General features: G+C 40.9%; 3 long non-coding RNA genes across 4 annotated transcripts; 2 read left to right on the top strand and 1 right to left on the bottom strand.

Moving 5' to 3' along the window:
- The first annotated feature begins 493 nt into the window (after positions 1-493).
- LOC144991043 (uncharacterized) lies at positions 494-2,030 on the top strand. Of its 2 annotated transcripts, XR_013654964.1 has the most exons (4): positions 494-654; positions 1,379-1,559; positions 1,639-1,769; positions 1,945-2,030. It is a non-coding gene; the product is annotated as an uncharacterized LOC144991043 (long non-coding RNA). The 2 variants fall into 2 exon arrangements; XR_013654963.1 differs by lacking the exon at positions 494-654 and having other exon boundaries at positions 1,075-1,559.
- Positions 2,031-7,503: 5,473 nt separating this feature from the next.
- LOC144993202 (uncharacterized) lies at positions 7,504-10,650 on the bottom strand. The gene is made up of 4 exons (XR_013657052.1): positions 10,192-10,650; positions 9,827-9,889; positions 9,533-9,639; positions 7,504-7,759 (listed from the first exon to the last, which is right to left on the bottom strand). It is a non-coding gene; the product is annotated as an uncharacterized LOC144993202 (long non-coding RNA).
- A 4,416-nt stretch (positions 10,651-15,066) lies between these two features.
- LOC144991028 (uncharacterized) lies at positions 15,067-17,534 on the top strand. Its single transcript, XR_013654940.1, has 4 exons — positions 15,067-15,219; positions 15,943-16,132; positions 16,212-16,341; positions 16,517-17,534. It is a non-coding gene; the product is annotated as an uncharacterized LOC144991028 (long non-coding RNA).

Here is a 17,534-nt window from a genome sequence, read left to right as displayed (position 1 = left end):
ATCAGAATATTCGCTTTCAACTTCATCAAGCAATGCACGGAACTGACGGTGGATCATTTCCATCAGCCACTTGTTTAGCGGTCCGCTAAAAGTAAAAAAAAAACAAGCCCTGCTGGTAGAAACATGTGTCGTAAGCTATGACGCAAGTCTCCGTTGACAGAAATGTTGAAGTTTAATATTGTAATGACCAAGCTGGACAGTCACCCAGCCTGGGCAGCAGCAGCCAGATCGCTTATCGAGAGGCTTCTTTGCAGAGCTGTCCGTGCCTCACACACCGCACAACCCTGGACAGGCTCAGAGATAAATTAAGAGCAGCAGAGACATAATTTCCTTAGTAGTGATAAGTGCATTTATTAAAGCACTCACAAACAGCCCAAACAGCATGGGAGTCACTTCAGTTCACAACACTCTTACTCAACCCCTATATAGTGCACTATATAGTGCGGTCGCCATTTTGTAGTGCTGTCTAAATTTACAGTTCAAAAATCGTGTGCACTAGAAATTTCCCAGAATTCTCTACGAAAAACCAGTGTGGATCGATGCTCACTCGATCGGCGAATATTGTCCAGAATGCACTGCGTTTTTACCAGAATGTATTGCGTTTGAATTATTCAAAGATGGCGGACGGTTGCGCGAGAAAGAGGACTTAAAAATGTAAGTATATTTAAAAGTATCAAGTATCTGTTGTAAAATATATTTGTAAATACGTAAGATGATGTGTTTAATATGTTATATTCCTCAATCGAGAACCTACAATGTTTTGAAGCTCATCAATTTCGGTAATGCTAAAGCCAACGCTAACGCGAATTAGAATCGAAGGCTAAAAACAAACGCTGTTGATATTACATAAAAAAGCAGTGAGTTCTAACCGTAGTCATAAGTTATTAACACATTTTTTTTAAATGTGTTTATATATGTAGGGACTGACGAGGATGAGGAAAATCTGATCCATCTGTGGATGGAGAAAGATAGCCTGTTTGTCTTCAGTCAAGCTCGTGCCGGATGGGAGTAGAGACACTTGATCAGATTTGTATTTATTTATCATTAAACTATAATCGTTGTCATGTTGGGGTAAAGGTTGTTATTGAAAGAGGAGAGGAGGAGAGAGCAAGAAGGGACAAAGAGTGACAGGAGAGTCTGTTAAGGTTACCTGAGTTTAAAATATTGTTCACAAAATGTAACGTCGTCGTTGTTTTTGCAATTTGTTTAATAAATGCAGGAACAAAAATGAATTATTTACATGTATTATTTAAATCGGAGCCATTTTTAACAATCTCAAAAGGATTTTCATATAAATATCAGATGTACATATTTACAATTTCGTTTTATATGTTAACATTTATTTTTATACATCTTAACAATAATCCTGGTCTTCTAGAGTCATGTGTGTCACAGTTGGAGCTGAAAGGAAAGCAGAGATCTGTCCTCGCAGACGGACGCCACTTTACCCGTCCCACTGGTTCCTGGTGTGGCTCAACATCTGTGGCTCCCAGCAGTCCCCTTCGCTGATGCACAGATTGTGCAGAACTGAACTGCAGGCAATGATTTTCATTGCAAAGGTTGGTTTTACTTCCAGTGCCCCCAGAAATATTGCTCTCCTCCTCATCTTCATAATGCCAAATCCTCTCTCCACCACAGAGCATGCCTTGGCGTGGTGCTGGTTGTAATGGGCCTGAACCGCATTCCTCATGGGTTCCCTGTAGGGTGTCAGCAGCGTGATGGGATGAGCAATGCAGGGATACCCACCATCACCCAAAAGGATCCTTCAGGTGGGTATGTTTGATTTACATAAATTGGGCTTTTACGTAGAAGCTGTGAATTATGGATTGATCCTTGATTCCCAACAAAAACATCTATAAATTTGGCATTAGAATCACATACAGCCTGCAGTTGAATTGAATAAAAAAGCTTCCTGTTAAAATAACAAGCTACATTTTCTTTTAGGATCTTTATTCTTCAGTGGCAGCCATCGATGTTCCCCACAACCTTTTGGAAGGTGGAAGACCAAGCAAGCTGCTATAAAACCAGAGGCGACTAATGGTAGTTCATTCCCACTGGGAAGCTGGGTGACCCTGCTCATCAGCTGGAGGATGCGGTCTGCCGTCCTGTGGACAACGTCGCTCACAGTGGACCGTGGCATGTCAAAGGCCCTGGCTATCACACCTTAAGATGTTCCGCACGCCAGCCAGAAAAGAAATACCAAGACCTCAGTCTCTTGTCCCCCCAGAGTGTGAGGAACCCGAAGCTGCTCCACCAGATGCTTGATGGTCCTGTGGGTCAACCGAAAGTCTGGTCTTGTGTCGGACTGAGCGTCAGCGTAAAGGGCCAGGACAGAAACCTTTATGTTGGCAAAATAGTAGAGATGTGGAAGACCCTGTAAAATGGAACAATAATTATTTCATTGAGAAAATTAAATCTGATTGTTTGAATGTTTCATTTTATTTTGATGTCTTACATTTTAGTTTATGAAGTATTTATGAATGCTGGAAAATCTTGTGTTTTTCTTTTGGCTGGGTTTTTGGATTTTTATATAAATATTTAAAAATTAAAGTATTTTGGTTTTAAACAAGTGATATGGTTTGACTCTGAATAAAAAATACTAAACTTTGAACTCACAAGTGTTTCATGTAGTTAGACTATACAACTCATAATCCAGTATTGAAAAATAATGTTAAGTCTTACCCAGCAGACTGTGTAACCTTGAGCACAATTAGTAACAAATGCTTAAGTTCAACAAAAAAAAAAAAAAAAATTAAAGTTTAACTCACAGGTTGTTCATGTCTGGCCAGGGCATCCAGAGGAAATCTTCTGAGACGTCTGCTTCTCCTTGCTGCCCTGTGATGCTGCATATCTGCTCGTTTTTGGTTTGATCTCACGAAAAACGGTTGAATTATTGCTAGGAACAGGGATAGATTCATATTCAAACCATTTTCAGTAAGGTGGAAGAAAAAACGACAGAAAAAAATTCCTCCTCGCAAGAGCCTGTTAATCTTTCAGCGGCACAAAAATAAATACTGCCATGGAGTAATAATATGGGGGTGTATTTATGAACGAATACATCAAATCTACATCATGTTTGTAATTTTATTATTTATAAATCTGCCACATTTTCCATGATCAGAACACAGCAGATTCATAAATAGTCTTCGTAAAATGTTCATATTTATTATGTTTTTACTCTGACAAATAGGTGTCATTCGCCGCGTTAAATAGAAGTAGTTTGCCTCCAGGCCAGGTCTTCTTTCTTTCTCTTTCGGCTTTTCCCATCAGGGGTCGCCACAGCAAATCATCCTTTTCCACCTCACTCTATCATGGACATCTTCTACTCTAACATTAGCCAACTTCATGTCCTCTGTTAAGACTTCCATATATCTCCTCTTTGGCCGTCCTCTTGCCCTCCTGCCAGGCAGCTCCATCTCCAACATCCTTATACCAATAAATCCACTATCCCTCCTCTGAAAATGTCCAAACCATCTCAGTCTGGCTTCTCTGACTTTGTCGCTAACACAGGCAACATGACCCGTCCCTCTGATGTACTCGTTCCTTATCCTGTCTAACCTGGTCACTCCTAAGGAGAACCTCTACATCTTCATCTCCGCTACCTCCATCTCAGCCTCTTGTCTCTGTCTCACTGCTACCGTCTCTAACCCATAGAGCAGAGCTGGTCTCACCACTGTCTTGTACACCTTTCCTTTGAGTCTTGCTGGCACTCTTCTGTCACACAACACTCCTGACACTTTCCTCCACCCGCTCCAACCCGCCTGCACTCGCCTCTTCACCTCTTTTCCACACTCCCCATCACACTGAACTGTTGACCCCAAGTACTTAAACTCCTGCACCTTCTTCACCTCAGCCCCCTGTAACCTAACGCTTCCACCTTGATCCCTCTCGTTCAGACACATGTATTCTGTCTTACTACGACTGACCTTCATGCCTCTTCTTTCCAGAGCAAACCTCCACCTCTCTAGCTGTTCCTCCACCTGCTCTCTACTCTCACTGCAGATTACAATGTCATCCCGCAAAAATCATTGTCCAGGGAGATTCCTGTCTTACCTCGTCTGTCAGCCTGTCCATCAGCATAGCAAACAAAAAAGGACTCAAAGCTGATCCTTGGTGTAGTCCCACCTCCACCTTGAACTCCTCTGTCTGACCTACAGCATATCTCACCACCGTCATACTTCTCTCATACATGTCCTGAACTACTCTGACATACTTCTCTGCCACTCCAGACGACCTCATACAGTACCACAGCTCCTCCCTCGGCACCCTGTCATACGCCTTCTCTAAATCTAGGAACACACAATGCAGCTCCTTCTGACCTTCTCTGTACTTTTCCATCAACATTCTCAAAGCAAAAATGGCATCAGCGGTGCTCTTACAGGGCATGAAACCATACTGCTGCTCACAAATCTCCACCTTCTTCCTAAGCCTGGCTTCCACTACTCTTTCCCACAGCTTCATTGTGTGGCTCATCAACTTTATTCCTCTATAGTTGCTGCAGTTCTGCGTGTCACCCTTGTTCTTAAAGATCGGAACCAGAACGCTTCTCCTCCATTCCTCAGGCATCTTCTCACTCTCTAAAATCCTATTGAACAACCTCGTTAGAAATTCCACTGCTGTCTCTCCTAAGCACTTCCATACCTCCACAGGTAGGTCATCAGGACCAACGGCCTTTCCGCTCTTCATCCTTTTCAGAGCCTTCCTAACCTCATCCTTTCCAATCTCTGCTACTTCCTGCTCCACAACAACCACATCTTCCTCCCTTCTTTCCCTGTCATTTTCCACGTTCATCAGCTCCTCAAAATACTCCTTCCATCTTTTCTGTACACTCTCCTGAGTTGTTAGCACCTTTCCATCTCTGTCGTCAATCACCCTTATCTGTTGCACGTCCTTCCCATCTCTGTCTCTCTGTCTGGCTAGCCTGTACAAGTCCTTTTCTCCTTCCTTTGTGTCTAACCTGTCATATAGCTCATCTCTGCTGTAGTTTCCCAGTCATCTGGAAGCTCATCCTGACCACCCAGGACCTGTCTCAACTTCTGCCTAAATTCCTCACAAGTTTCTTCATTCTGTAGCTTCCACCACTTGGTCTTCTTTTCTGTTTTCCCTCTCTTCTTCTTCCTGACCTCCAGAGTCATCTTACACACCACCATGCGGTGCTGTCTGGCTACACTCTCTCCTACCACCACTTTGCAGTCAATAACCTCTCTCAAATGACCTCGTCTGCATAGGATGTAGTCCACCTGAGTACTACCTCCACTTCTGTATGTCACTCTATGTTCCTCTCTCTTCTGGGAGTAAGTGTTGACTACAGCCATTTCCATCCTCTTCGCAAAGTCCACCACCATCTGTCCCTCCAGATTCCTTTCCTTCACACCAAACCTGCCCATCACCTCCTCATCACCTCTATTGCCCTCACCAACATGTCCATTAAAGTCTGCTCCAATAACAACTCTCTCTCCTCTGGGGATACTCTCTATGACCTCATCCAACTCACTCCAGAATCTCTCCTTCACTTCTAACTCACAGCCAACCTGTGGCGCATACCCACTGACTACATTCACCATCACCCCTTCGATTTCTAACTTTAAGCTCATCATCCTGTCTGAGACTCTTTTCACCTCTAGAACACTGTTTACAAACTCCCCCTTCAGAATCACACCTACCCCGTTTCTCTTCCTATCAACACCATGATAGAACAGTTTGTATCCTCCTCCAATACTACGTGCCTTGCTGCCCTTCCACCTTGTCTCCTGCACACACAGTACATCTACCTTCCTTCTCTCCATCATGTCTGCCAGCTCTCTGCCTTTCCCTGTCTTTGTGCCAACGTTAAGATTCCCTATAAACACCCTCTCAAACACCCATACACGCACACACATTTTACAAGGAAGGTGGGACCTGGGTCCATCTGTCCCCTACCCCTTCCCTGGTGGGGGGTGGTGGGGTGCTCGTCTGGGGCTGTGGGCGTCCCTCTCCGGTGGGGCCCTGCGTTGGGCTCTTCCTGCGCGGCGGGGGGGCTGCTTTCCTGGCTGGGCTGGGGCGGCGCTCTCTTTCCCTCCGCGCCTCCCTGCTCTCTGGCTCTGGGGGCCTCGCGGCGGTCCTGCTGGCCCTGGCCTGGGTGGCGGTCTTGGTCGCCCGGGGGGCGGTTGTTCCCTGCCTGTTCCCGTATGGCGTTGGGGGAATTCCGGCTGCCGCTGCTGCTGCGGCGGGGGTCTGGGTGTGGGGGTGGCTGGGCGCTCCTCCTCCTTCTTTTCACATTCCACCATCCATTTTAGAAGAACATAAACACTCACTTGAGCACAGGTGTTAGCTCACCTTTGCACTAATAGTTTGCATGATTGAATGAATGAAAGATTTCACACTAGTTGGTTTAAAGGCATAGGTATGCGTTCGTGAACACTATCTGTTTTGTGTGCATGTTGACATGTGGACATTTTTGCAGCTAGCAGGTGTGTTGATAATATTTGAGTCTTGTGAACAGGCCCCGCCCTTTTTGTACTACATTTGAACCGTACCGTAATGATAAACAACCAGTAAACCTGTCTGCTCTATGCTGCTTCATGGTCTTACCCCCCTTCCCCTCCTATTATCACCCTCCTACCCCCCCCTCTCTCTAACGTCCCTCTCTCTCTTCTTTCCTTTTCCGTCCGGTCCAACACCAAAGATTTTCAAACATGATTGAAATTAATAAAGTTTGGCCTCAATTACAAAAGGGGTTTATTCAGACATACCTTTGGTTTGTCTAAAGATGAATAACCCCTCTTGTTAAAATAAAATATGTCCAACACAAGAGGCCCTCAGCTCTCATCTGTTTGCCTAGCTGTTGGACAGGACAAGTTAAAAAAAATAAAATAAATAAAAAATAAAAAAAAGATTCCCTATTCTCAAACCTATGTTCCTGCCTTTTCCCTTCTCTCTCTGGCCACGGACCCTTCTGCCTCCCCTCTTTCTTCGACCAACAGTAGTCAAATTTCCACCGACACCCTGTAGGTTAACAGCATCGGTGGCGGTCGTTGTTAACCCGGGCCTCGACCGATCCGGTATGTCTAAAGTGTTGTGGATGATTCGCATTGGTTATTTTGGCAATTTTTACGCCGGATGCCCTTCCTGACGCAACCCTCTCTATTTATCCGGGCTTGGGACCGGCACAGAGGCAACTGGCTTGCAACTCCTGTGGCTAGTTTGCCTCCAGGCCAGGTGGTGGCGGTAATGCGCCACTTTGTTTTCGTGTCAAGCGCCTTATGAACAACACCCGAAAGAGAAAACTAGTGAGCACGGGTGTCCACACCATATGGCAGCACACATAGTAGTTAAATTCCCCCCTCGCTGGCCTGGGACATCCTCCTTCGCCAGTCAAGTTCTAGTTTCACCTGACTGTCAATTGCTGTAATAAATGTATCAAATGTTCCAAGTGATTCATATATCATATTCATGGTATTATGTTCTTCACTGATTTTGACTGTTGAACAGACTGTTGTGCATGTGATGACTTACACAATGAAATGATGCTGACTCATTTTGGAGTGAGCAACCATTAGACTGAGAATCAACAATCAGTTTAGATCAACAAGATCTATTCACTTGGAATCTGTGCTAAATGAAGGCTACCTGTACTTAATCATTTGAAAGATGTACTGAGACATTGAATCATGTACTAAGACATTTGCAATTTGATGAAACTAATGAGAAATGCCATTCTGTTGTGAACAGTTGCAGAGTGGTTTGGAGGTTTGTCCATGTTGTCTTGAGAATGTAATTTCTGTTTTAAGAAAAATTAGAAAAACTGTAAAAAAAAATTGTAATCAAAACAAATATTTCTTGTGAGAAGTGAATCAATATGACTAAAGGCTTTGCTATAGAAAAGCTTCATCCCTAACATTGTGATGACATTGGACCTCAGGTATGATATCTATTTTTCTAGCAAGGTTAAAAGTACTCAGGATTTGCACAGAAATATTTATTTTTCATAAATCATGCTCTTTTTTATACAGATATTTGTAAAAGTACGGACGTTTAAATATTCTATTTTGTTCAATAAATTTATCCAATAGCAAATGTTTCTTTTTTTAATTCTATGAATAAATATGGGGGTACCTTTTGCTGCCACCAGGGGGCAATATAATCCCATTTTCATATCGTTCCAAATATTGAACTGCAGTTGGTATTTTTGAATTTAGCCATGGTCAGCTGCAGACAGTTAGACACTAAGTTTCATTGACTATTGCAGCAAAATCACAGACTGATTCATAACTATTGCATAGATTTATCTAACTTTAGTGAATATTAGGCAATCTTATTACTAAAATGAAGCTTAGCCAACCTGATTTTTTTCATCTGCTCTTTTAGAACATATTTGGGTTTCTACAGAAGAAAAAAATCTCAATTTAAATCCAGAAAGAGCTTAACTTTTTTTTCCTCTTTTTTATGACAAAAAATTTTTCAGTCTTAAATTTAGACACAGTTTTCATAGTTTAGATGCAATTATTGACCTTTGAGGAGCCCTGCAGATAAATTGAATCATTTTTTTTGCTGATTAGGCAGTAGATTTTTATTCAAATTTGCAGAACTAAAGAAAGCAAAGTGGAACATCCGTTTTGCTTTGTTGGTGGAAACATCAGTTGCAAAGATGCAGCAAAACTTCTGACTGGTTTGGTCAAAATAATAACAATCAGGGCCGGCCCTGGTCTTCCGGGGGCCCTAAGCGAAATTTAATTTGTGGGCCCTCTAACTGATCAGCAGCACCAACAAAACGCAACTGTTGTTGTAATATAAATGAGACATTTTGTGAATGTATTATTGTTGCTGCTGAAGAATTGAATACGTTTATTGCTTGCATGTTGGATGCACAATAAGTGATGCCAAACCAATTTTAAAAGTGAAAAGAAAAAAAATATGAATGACAAATATATATATATATATATATATATATATTTTTTTTTTTTCAACATTAGGCACTTAACAAATGACATTCACAAAACTCCAACTTATTAAAAACAGCAACTTTATAAAAAATCAAATAACGATAAAACAATCCAAAAAAAAGAATAACAGCTCAATGAGCTTAATAAGAATGGTGGTCTCAGGTTTATTCTTCCATCCATCTACGGCAGTGTTTTGAAACCTAAACAAACCAAACCAGTTCCACCTGAGTCGTTAACCGCTGAAAGAGACGACCATTTGGAGAGGGAGTCACTGACTCCCCAACCCCCAGCTGAGGACAAAGGACTATTAACGACCCAAAACTACGTAGGCTAAGTGGACAACACCTCCAGTTTTAGGTCTGACTCCTCCCCCATGAGCGCATATATACCAGCTCTTAGACCAGCTATTTCAGAATTGACAAAGCCTCTTGGATAAGAGGCAAAACGTCTTCCAACTTTAAAACCAAGTCCAGATGACATCCCCTAAAACTACTACAATGGAACCAACCTGGATGAATGAGAGTCTTCATAGACAAGCTCAATGATGGGGATTTTGGAAAGTCAGAGTCTTTATCAGTCTGAAAAGGACCTTGCACCAAATCCATTCTTACTGGATCAGAGAGTGTGGTTGGTCATTCAGCTGGATCAATTGGATTTGAGGTTGGTGGAATTTTGGATCCAGTCAGCTCCTCTTCCATACACGCCTCTCTTGGAGCCTCTGGAACATAAGAGACAGAACATCAACAAAAGCAAACAGTGAAAAGTTGCTGTGATGCTAGAAGCAGAATGTTGGAAAGAAGTGCCTTCACTTTTGTTTGTGTGCGCGCACATGTATGACTTTCTTTTAAGTAATAATGAAACAATAAGTTTGATTTAGGTTCCATATTGGGTAGATTTGAACTTACCAGCAGCAGCATCAACGTTTTCTCTTTTAATCGAAGATGTGGTGACAGGAGTTTCTTCTGCAGCTAAAAAAACAATAATTATTATTATACAATAAGCAATGATAAAGCTAATAAAATAACTATAGCAGAATACTACTAATAGTTTAGTGGCTCATTTAAAATCTGTGTGCAGGTTTTTCACAATTTCATGATCTTTTTATATATTAATGAGAGATTTATTGTCTGATTGCATATTTGCACAAGGTCATATTTATTTATTTAATTATGAACAACTTGGGACTCCATACTCTTCAGCTGCGTATTATGAAAAAAAGGGCTTATGCAGACATTGTTTTTTAAATTACTTTACAAGCTATTAAAATGACCTGAGATTCCATCTTCAGTGAAGTCAGGAACATCTTGGGATGTGGACGCTGCACCACCTCCAATACTTTTTAATACTTTTTGAGAGCAGAAGAAACTGTCGGCTGAGACGGAACTGTGCAAAACATCATTATGTAAAACCAAAACTGCAAAATACAAATAAGAAAAAATGTACCCATTTATAAATAATAAATGTGAACAATAATTTGAGTATAAGTGGAAATATAAGCACTTATACACTTCTTTGTCTATTATTTTGTATGTTCATAATTTGAAAATGAGTACATTTCTTTTGTTTGTCATTTATAAATTAGAACCTTTATTTTCTATTTGTATCTGGCAGTTTTGATTCTCCATATTTCATGCCAATGCAAGATTTTAAGGCACATTGTTGAAAAAGTCAGACTACCTGACCTGCTATAACAGATAAACAGCAGTTTTTATACTGACATAACCAGAAAATGCAGAACGCTCTTATGTGTTAGCAAAACAATGAAACAATATTATAACGTGAGTTAAAACATTTATCAGCCATCGCCGTTGTCATTGTTTACTCTTCTCTACTCTTCGCCGTTTTGGAAGGTCATGTCCGACCTCATCTTGGAAACTTGGGTATCAGAATTATTTTTCGAGATTTCCATTGGAAATTTACGACAGGGGTCGTTTGTGCAAACTTCACCTGGGTTTGATTAGTATTTACGTAAATTGCGCAGCTGCACAGAAATACTGGATAATGTAAAAATTATGGCCCCAACATCCTCCAAACTTACCTTGTGATTGATGTTGAAGTTCTTCATCTTTTTTCAGCTCCTGATGGATAAAGTCTCTGTGGCATGATGTTCTCTTGTTGTCACTTTGATCATAGGGACAAATTTCGCTCGTTTTTTTCTTTTCCCCAACTTTATTGAAACAAAATGCGCTCGTAAATGCACACTGTGCCAGGCTCAGATGCAGTGATGTTGACCAATCGTTGAAGAGTGGCTTAACGTCATTATCTGGGTTGCCAGATTGGTTCAGGTGATCATTAAAGTAAAGTAAAGTAAAGTAAACTTTATTGTCCTCAGAGAGGAAATTTGTTTTAGGCCACAGAGCTGCAAACTGTTACAACATATTTCAGCATTCGCACATCACATACATGATAAAGAGCATAAAACGATTACATAGTAGTTAAAAACAGAGTATACAGATCCCCCCCCCAAGGCCTGACCCACATAGTCGAGAACACAAATAGAAAAAAAAGTAAAACATTTGTAAAATGTTTAATAAGATCCCTAAAAACCACATTGCTAAAAATTATTTTGTATAAAATCCAGTAACTGTTCTCACACAAAACAATTTGGTTATTTCTAAGGTGACTGCTCTACAAAGATTTCCCTCTGCAGATACAGCTAATCAGTTCTTGTTCAGCAGGGTAACTGCTGCTGGAATAAATGAAGATCTGAATCGAACTGTTTTTTATTTGACAGCTCTAAAACGTCTGCCTGAAGGTAAAAGCTCAAATTCTGGGAACAGAAAGTGACCAGGGTCATTTGTTGTTTTCCTAGCAAGCTTAAGAGTTGTTTCCTCATATGTGACTTGCAATGTTTGATGATCCCTACAGCCACAGACCTTGAGGGCAACGTTTAGTTGCTTGTAAAGTTTATTTTTATCTTTAACACTGAGTGCCCCAAACCATGCTGCCTTTGTGTACCTTGCCAGACTTTCCAGAACTGCATTGTAAAATGTGATCAGTATCTTGGAACTGACACCAAACAGCCTCAGCCTTCTCAGAAAGTAGAGTCTTTGGGCGAGTTTTCCACAAAGATAATCTACATGAACAGTCCATTTCAGTTGGTTATCAATCCAGACACCCAAATATTTTATAGAGTTTACTGCTTCGATCTGACTGCTTCCAGTTGCTAAAGGTCTATGTGACGTGACCCCTTTTGGGTCAAATATGATTTCTTTGGTTTTTGTTGTGTTCAAGAGCAAACTATGATCCTCGCACCATTTATTGAAGTGTTTCACCTCATCAAAGTAAATTAAAGGGTTATCTGCAACGGAAAGGAGACTGATAATAATCGTGTCGTCAGAGAACTTTATAATTTTGTTTTGGGTGTGGCTACTTTGGCAGCTGTTAGTGTAAAGAGGAAAGAGCAAAGGTGAACTCACTGCCCCCAGTGGTATCCCAGTATTACAACTTAACACTTTTGAAAATGTGCCATTGAGCTTTACTTGTTGTGTTCTGTCAGTCAGGAGTGAAAAAAACCATTTAACCATGTCTGGATTTAAATTCATGGTTTTGACAGAATTCATGTTTGTCACCTTTTTCATTGTGTCCCATAGGTATTTAGTGTTTTTGGCATTTAAGCTGTTCTCAATGTCAAGGCGATGTTTGTTTCTAACTTTTTTATAGCAATGTCCAAATCCTTTTGAGCTGTCTTTAATCCAATATTATCATCATTATTATTAAAAGCAAGCTTTTTTAGATTTATGCAACTTTTTACTTCCTTTGTTACATAAGGTTTGTTGTTGGGGAAATGTTTGACAACTTCTTTTGGAACAATACCATCAATGCAGAAATGAATATAATCAGTGATGGTTTCATTTGATTCATTCAATTCCAGTTCATGAAAAACACTCCAGTCAGTGCAGGAAAAACAACCTCTCAGAGTCAGTACACTATCTTCTGTCCAGTTGGTCACAGATTTCTTGACAGGTTTTGAAGATTTTAGAACAGTTTTGTAGGTGGGTAGAAGATGAATGGTTGTGTGGTCAGAGTTCGCCAGGGGAGGGAGGGATTTAGCTTTGAAGGCATTTTTAATGTTCCCATAGCATTTGTCAAGGACCTTCTCATTACGTGTGGCACATTTAACATACTGATGAAACCCCGGTAAAGCATGCTCAAGACATGCTTGGTTAAAGTCCCCTAGTAGGAACACCGGGGCCCCTGGAGTGTGCTGAAGACGTCTATACACACAGTCTGCCAACTGACTGGTGGCCACTGATGTGTTCGCACTCTGGGGGGTGTAGACCGCACACACTATAATATTGCCAAACTCCCTTGGTAAATAAAAAGGGCGTAACGAGATGCACAGCATTTCCAAGTCAGGACTGCACATTTTGTCTCTAACTGTAATTTGGCTGCACCATTCATCACGGACATATATGCAAATACCCCCACCTTTGGATTTGCCAGAAGAGAGATCTCGGTCCGCTCTCACGCAGGTGAATCCATCCAGTTCAATGCAGCTGCCAGGTGTCTCCTCGCGGAGCCAGGTTTCCGTCAACACGATCATACATGACTCCCTGTATTCATGTAGATGCCGACTGTTGATCCTTAGTTCGTCTACTTTCCTTGACAGTGCACGTGTCACCGAACGCCCTCTTACATTTGCACCCCAAATGGAGACTGGATTTGATAGGTTAAAAACATACAATTTATTAAAAACTTGACACAAATTCCATAAAAAGAGAAAGTTAAAATAGACTCGGACAGTTGGACCGCACTCCAACACTGCATGAGGGCGGCTGCCTCCAGGATCGCCTCAGCCCCACTGCACTGGCGGGTAGCCACAAACACCACCAAGGAAGATCTCTGATCCAACTCTCACCAGGAGTACCTGCTCAGGGCCCAAATGCACACAAAAACACACCACAACCCAAACAGGGATTAAAAGAAAATACAAAACAGAAGAGGTGCACCTGAGCAGGTCACCACTAATTTATGGGCTGAAAACAGGGGGGTCCCCCTTACACAATACTATATATGGCACCCACCAGCTACCATAAGGATAAAAGGAGGAGACAGCCACCTTCAGCCAGGTCCAGACACCAAGATACTAAAACTAAAAATGAGCAGAAAACAGTTTAAAAATAGATAAAAGCAAGGGTGTCAAGGTTGGTTAAAACATTAAAAACAATGACTAAAAACACTACAAGCAAAACAGCAGTGGCAACTCTGCTTGAAAAGGAAAAATAAGTTAGTTCTCCCCTGGGACAAACACACACAGCAAAAACTGGAGAGTTGAAATTTCGGGGTTAAACAAACCAGAGTTGATTTCCACTCTTGAAGTGTTATTTTAACACATTGCGATTCAAATAATGGTGTTCAGTGTTGGGGTTATTTATCAGTGTTACCCAAATCAAGCTAATTTAACACTACAGAGAGTCAATGCCCCTGGGCTTCTGCCTCGGAAACCCTGTGCAAGAAAGTAGGTGGTGACACTCTTGAAGTGTTATTTTAACACATTGCGATTCAAATGATGTTCAGTGTTGGAGTTATTTTGGCCAAGTGATATGAGGTGCCGTGTAGGACATAATTCAGAATTAGCATTCACAAACACATATGAAATCTCTCACACACACTAGTGAAATGCTTGTATACATACAACTGAAAATGTATTCATTCACATACACATGTGAAATCTCTCACATACACATGTGAAAATGCTCTCACATACACATGTGAAAATGCTCTTACATACACATGTGAAAATGCTCTCACATACACATGTGAAAATCCTCTCACATACACTACTGAAAATGCTCTCACATACACATGTGAAAATGCTCTCACATACACTATCGAAAACGCTCTCACATACACATGTGAAAATCCTCTCACATACACATGTGAAAATGCTCTTACACACACTACTGAAAATGCTCTCACATACACATGTGAAAATGCTCTCACATACACATGTGAAAATCCTCTCACATACACATGTGAAAATCCTCTCACATACACTACTGAAAATGCTCTCACATACACATGTGAAAATGCTCTCACATACACTATCGAAAACGCTCTCACACACACATGTGAAAATGCTCTCACATACACTATCGAAAACGCTCTCACATACACATGTGAAAATCCTCTCACATACACATGTGAAAATGCTCTCACATACACTACTGAAATTTTCGACAGAAACGGAAGGCATTTCAGTAGAAACGGAAGTTGGCTGATTATCGCGAGATAATCATTCGTCTGAATCATTCGAAAATGGCAGCCGGTTGCGCAAGGAAAACCACCGAAACGTGTAAGTATATTAAAAAATATCCAGTATCTGTTGTAAAATATATTTGTAAATACTTAAGATGATGTGTTTAATATGTTATATTCCTCAATCAACAACCTAGATTGTTTTGAAGCTCATCAATTTCAGTAATGCTAAAGCTAACGCTAACGCGAATTAGCGCCGAAGGCTAAAAACAAACGCTAGATATTACATCAAAAAGCAGTGACTTCTAACCATAGTCACAAGTTATTAACACATGTTTTAAATGTGTTCATATATGTAGGGACAGACGAGGATGAGGAAAATCCGATCCATTTGCGGATGGAGAAAGATAGCCTGTTTGTTTTCAAGCTAGCTCGTGCCAGATGGGTAGAGACACATGATCAGATTTGACTTCATTTTAATAAACGGTTAATCGTTGTCGTACTGGGTTAAAGGTTTATGTTAAAGACCCAGAAGAGAGAGGAGGAAAGGGCTAGAAGGGAGGAACAGCGACAGGAGAGTCTGTTAAGTTTACTTGAGTTGAAATTATTGTTCTAAAATGTAATGCAGCCATTGTTTTTCCAATTTGTTTAATAAATGTATGAACAAAAATGAATAATTTACATGTATTATTTAAATCTGAGCTATTTTTAACAATCTCAAAAGGATTTTCATATAAATATCAGATGTACATATTTAGAATTTCGTTTTATATGTTAATATTTATTTTTATACATGTTAACAATAATCCTGGTCTTCTAGAGTCATGTGTGTCACAGTTGGAGCTGAAAGGAAAGCAAAGATTTGTCCTTGCAGACAGACGTGACTCTGCTCGTCCTGCATGTTCCTGGTGTTGTCCTGCTGTGGCTCAACATCTGTGGCTAAGCAGTCGCCTTTGCTGATGCACAGAATGTGCAGAATTGAACTGCAGGCAATGATTTTCATTGCAAAGGTTGGTTTTACTTCCAGTGCCCCCAGAAATATTGCTCTCCTCCTCATCTTTATCATGCCAAATGCTCTCTTCACAACAGAGCGTGTTCTGGAGTGGTTCTGGTTGTAACTGCCTCAATGGCATTCCTCATGGGTTCCCTGTAGGGTGTCAGCAGCATGATGGGATGTGCAATGCAGGGATACCCACCATCACCCAAAAGGATCCTTCAGGTGGGTTTGTTTGATTTACATAAATTGGGCTTTTATGTAGAACCCGTGAATCATGGATTGATCCTGGATTCCCAACAAAAATATCTATAAATTTGGCATTAGAGTCACATACAGCATGCATTTTAATGGAATAAAAAAGCTTCCTGTTAAAATAACAAGCTGCATTTTCTTTTAGGGCCTTTATTCTTATGTGGCAGCCATCAATGCTCCTTGTGACCCTTTGGAAGGAGAAAGACCAAGCGAGCTGCTAAAATCCAGAGGCGACTTATGGTAGTTCATTCCCACTGGGAAGCTGGGTGACCCTGCTCATCAGCTGGAGGATGCGGTCTGCCGTCCTGTGGACAACATCGCTCACGGTGGACCGTGTCATGTCAAAGACTCTGGCTACCACACTGTAAGATGTGCCACATGCCAGCCAGAAAAGAAACACCAGGACGTCAGTCTCCTGTGACCCCCCAGAGTGTGAGGAACCCGAAGCTGATGCTTCAGGACCATCGACCCAGATGCTCGATGGTCCTGCGGGTCAACCGAAAATCCAGTCTTGTGTCGGACTGACCGTCAGCGTAAAGGGCCAGGACAGACACCTTTGTGTTGGTAAAGCAGTAGAGACGTGGAAGACCCTGGAAAATGCAACATTAATTATTTCATTGAGGAAATTAAATCACATTTTTTTAATGTTTCTATTTATTTTGATGTCTTACATTTTAGATTATGAAGTATTTATTAATTCTGGAAAATCTCGTGGTTTTTATTTGGCTGGCATTTTGGATTTTCATTTAAACTTTTAAAAATGAAAGTTTTTGTTTTGTTTTTGTTTAAAACAAGTGATATGGTTTGACTCTGAATAAAAAATTCTAAACTTTGAACTCACAAGTGTTTCATGTAATTGGACTACACAACTCACTTGAAAAAGAATGTTAAACTCTTACCCAGCAGACTGTGTAACCTTGAGCATGATTAGTAACAAAGTTTAAGTTAAAGTTTAGGTTTAACTAAAAAAAAAGCTTTAAGTTTAACTCACAAGTTATTCTGTCTGGTCAGGGCATCCAGAGGAAATCTTCTGAGATGTCTGCTTGTCCTTGCCGTCCTGTGATGCTGCATATCTGCTCGTTTTCAGTTTGATCTCACGAAAAACGGTTGAATTATTGCCAGGAACACGGACAGATTCATTTTCAAAGCCATTTTCAGTAAGG

This window comes from Oryzias latipes, chromosome 1 (assembly GCF_053564925.1).
Source record: "Oryzias latipes strain Hd-rR chromosome 1, Olatipes_Hd-rR_3.1".
NCBI classification, from domain to species: domain Eukaryota; kingdom Metazoa; phylum Chordata; class Actinopteri; order Beloniformes; family Adrianichthyidae; genus Oryzias; species Oryzias latipes.
The sequence above is the reverse complement of the archived record's forward strand: the minus strand, read 5'-3'. Positions and strand labels throughout refer to the sequence as shown.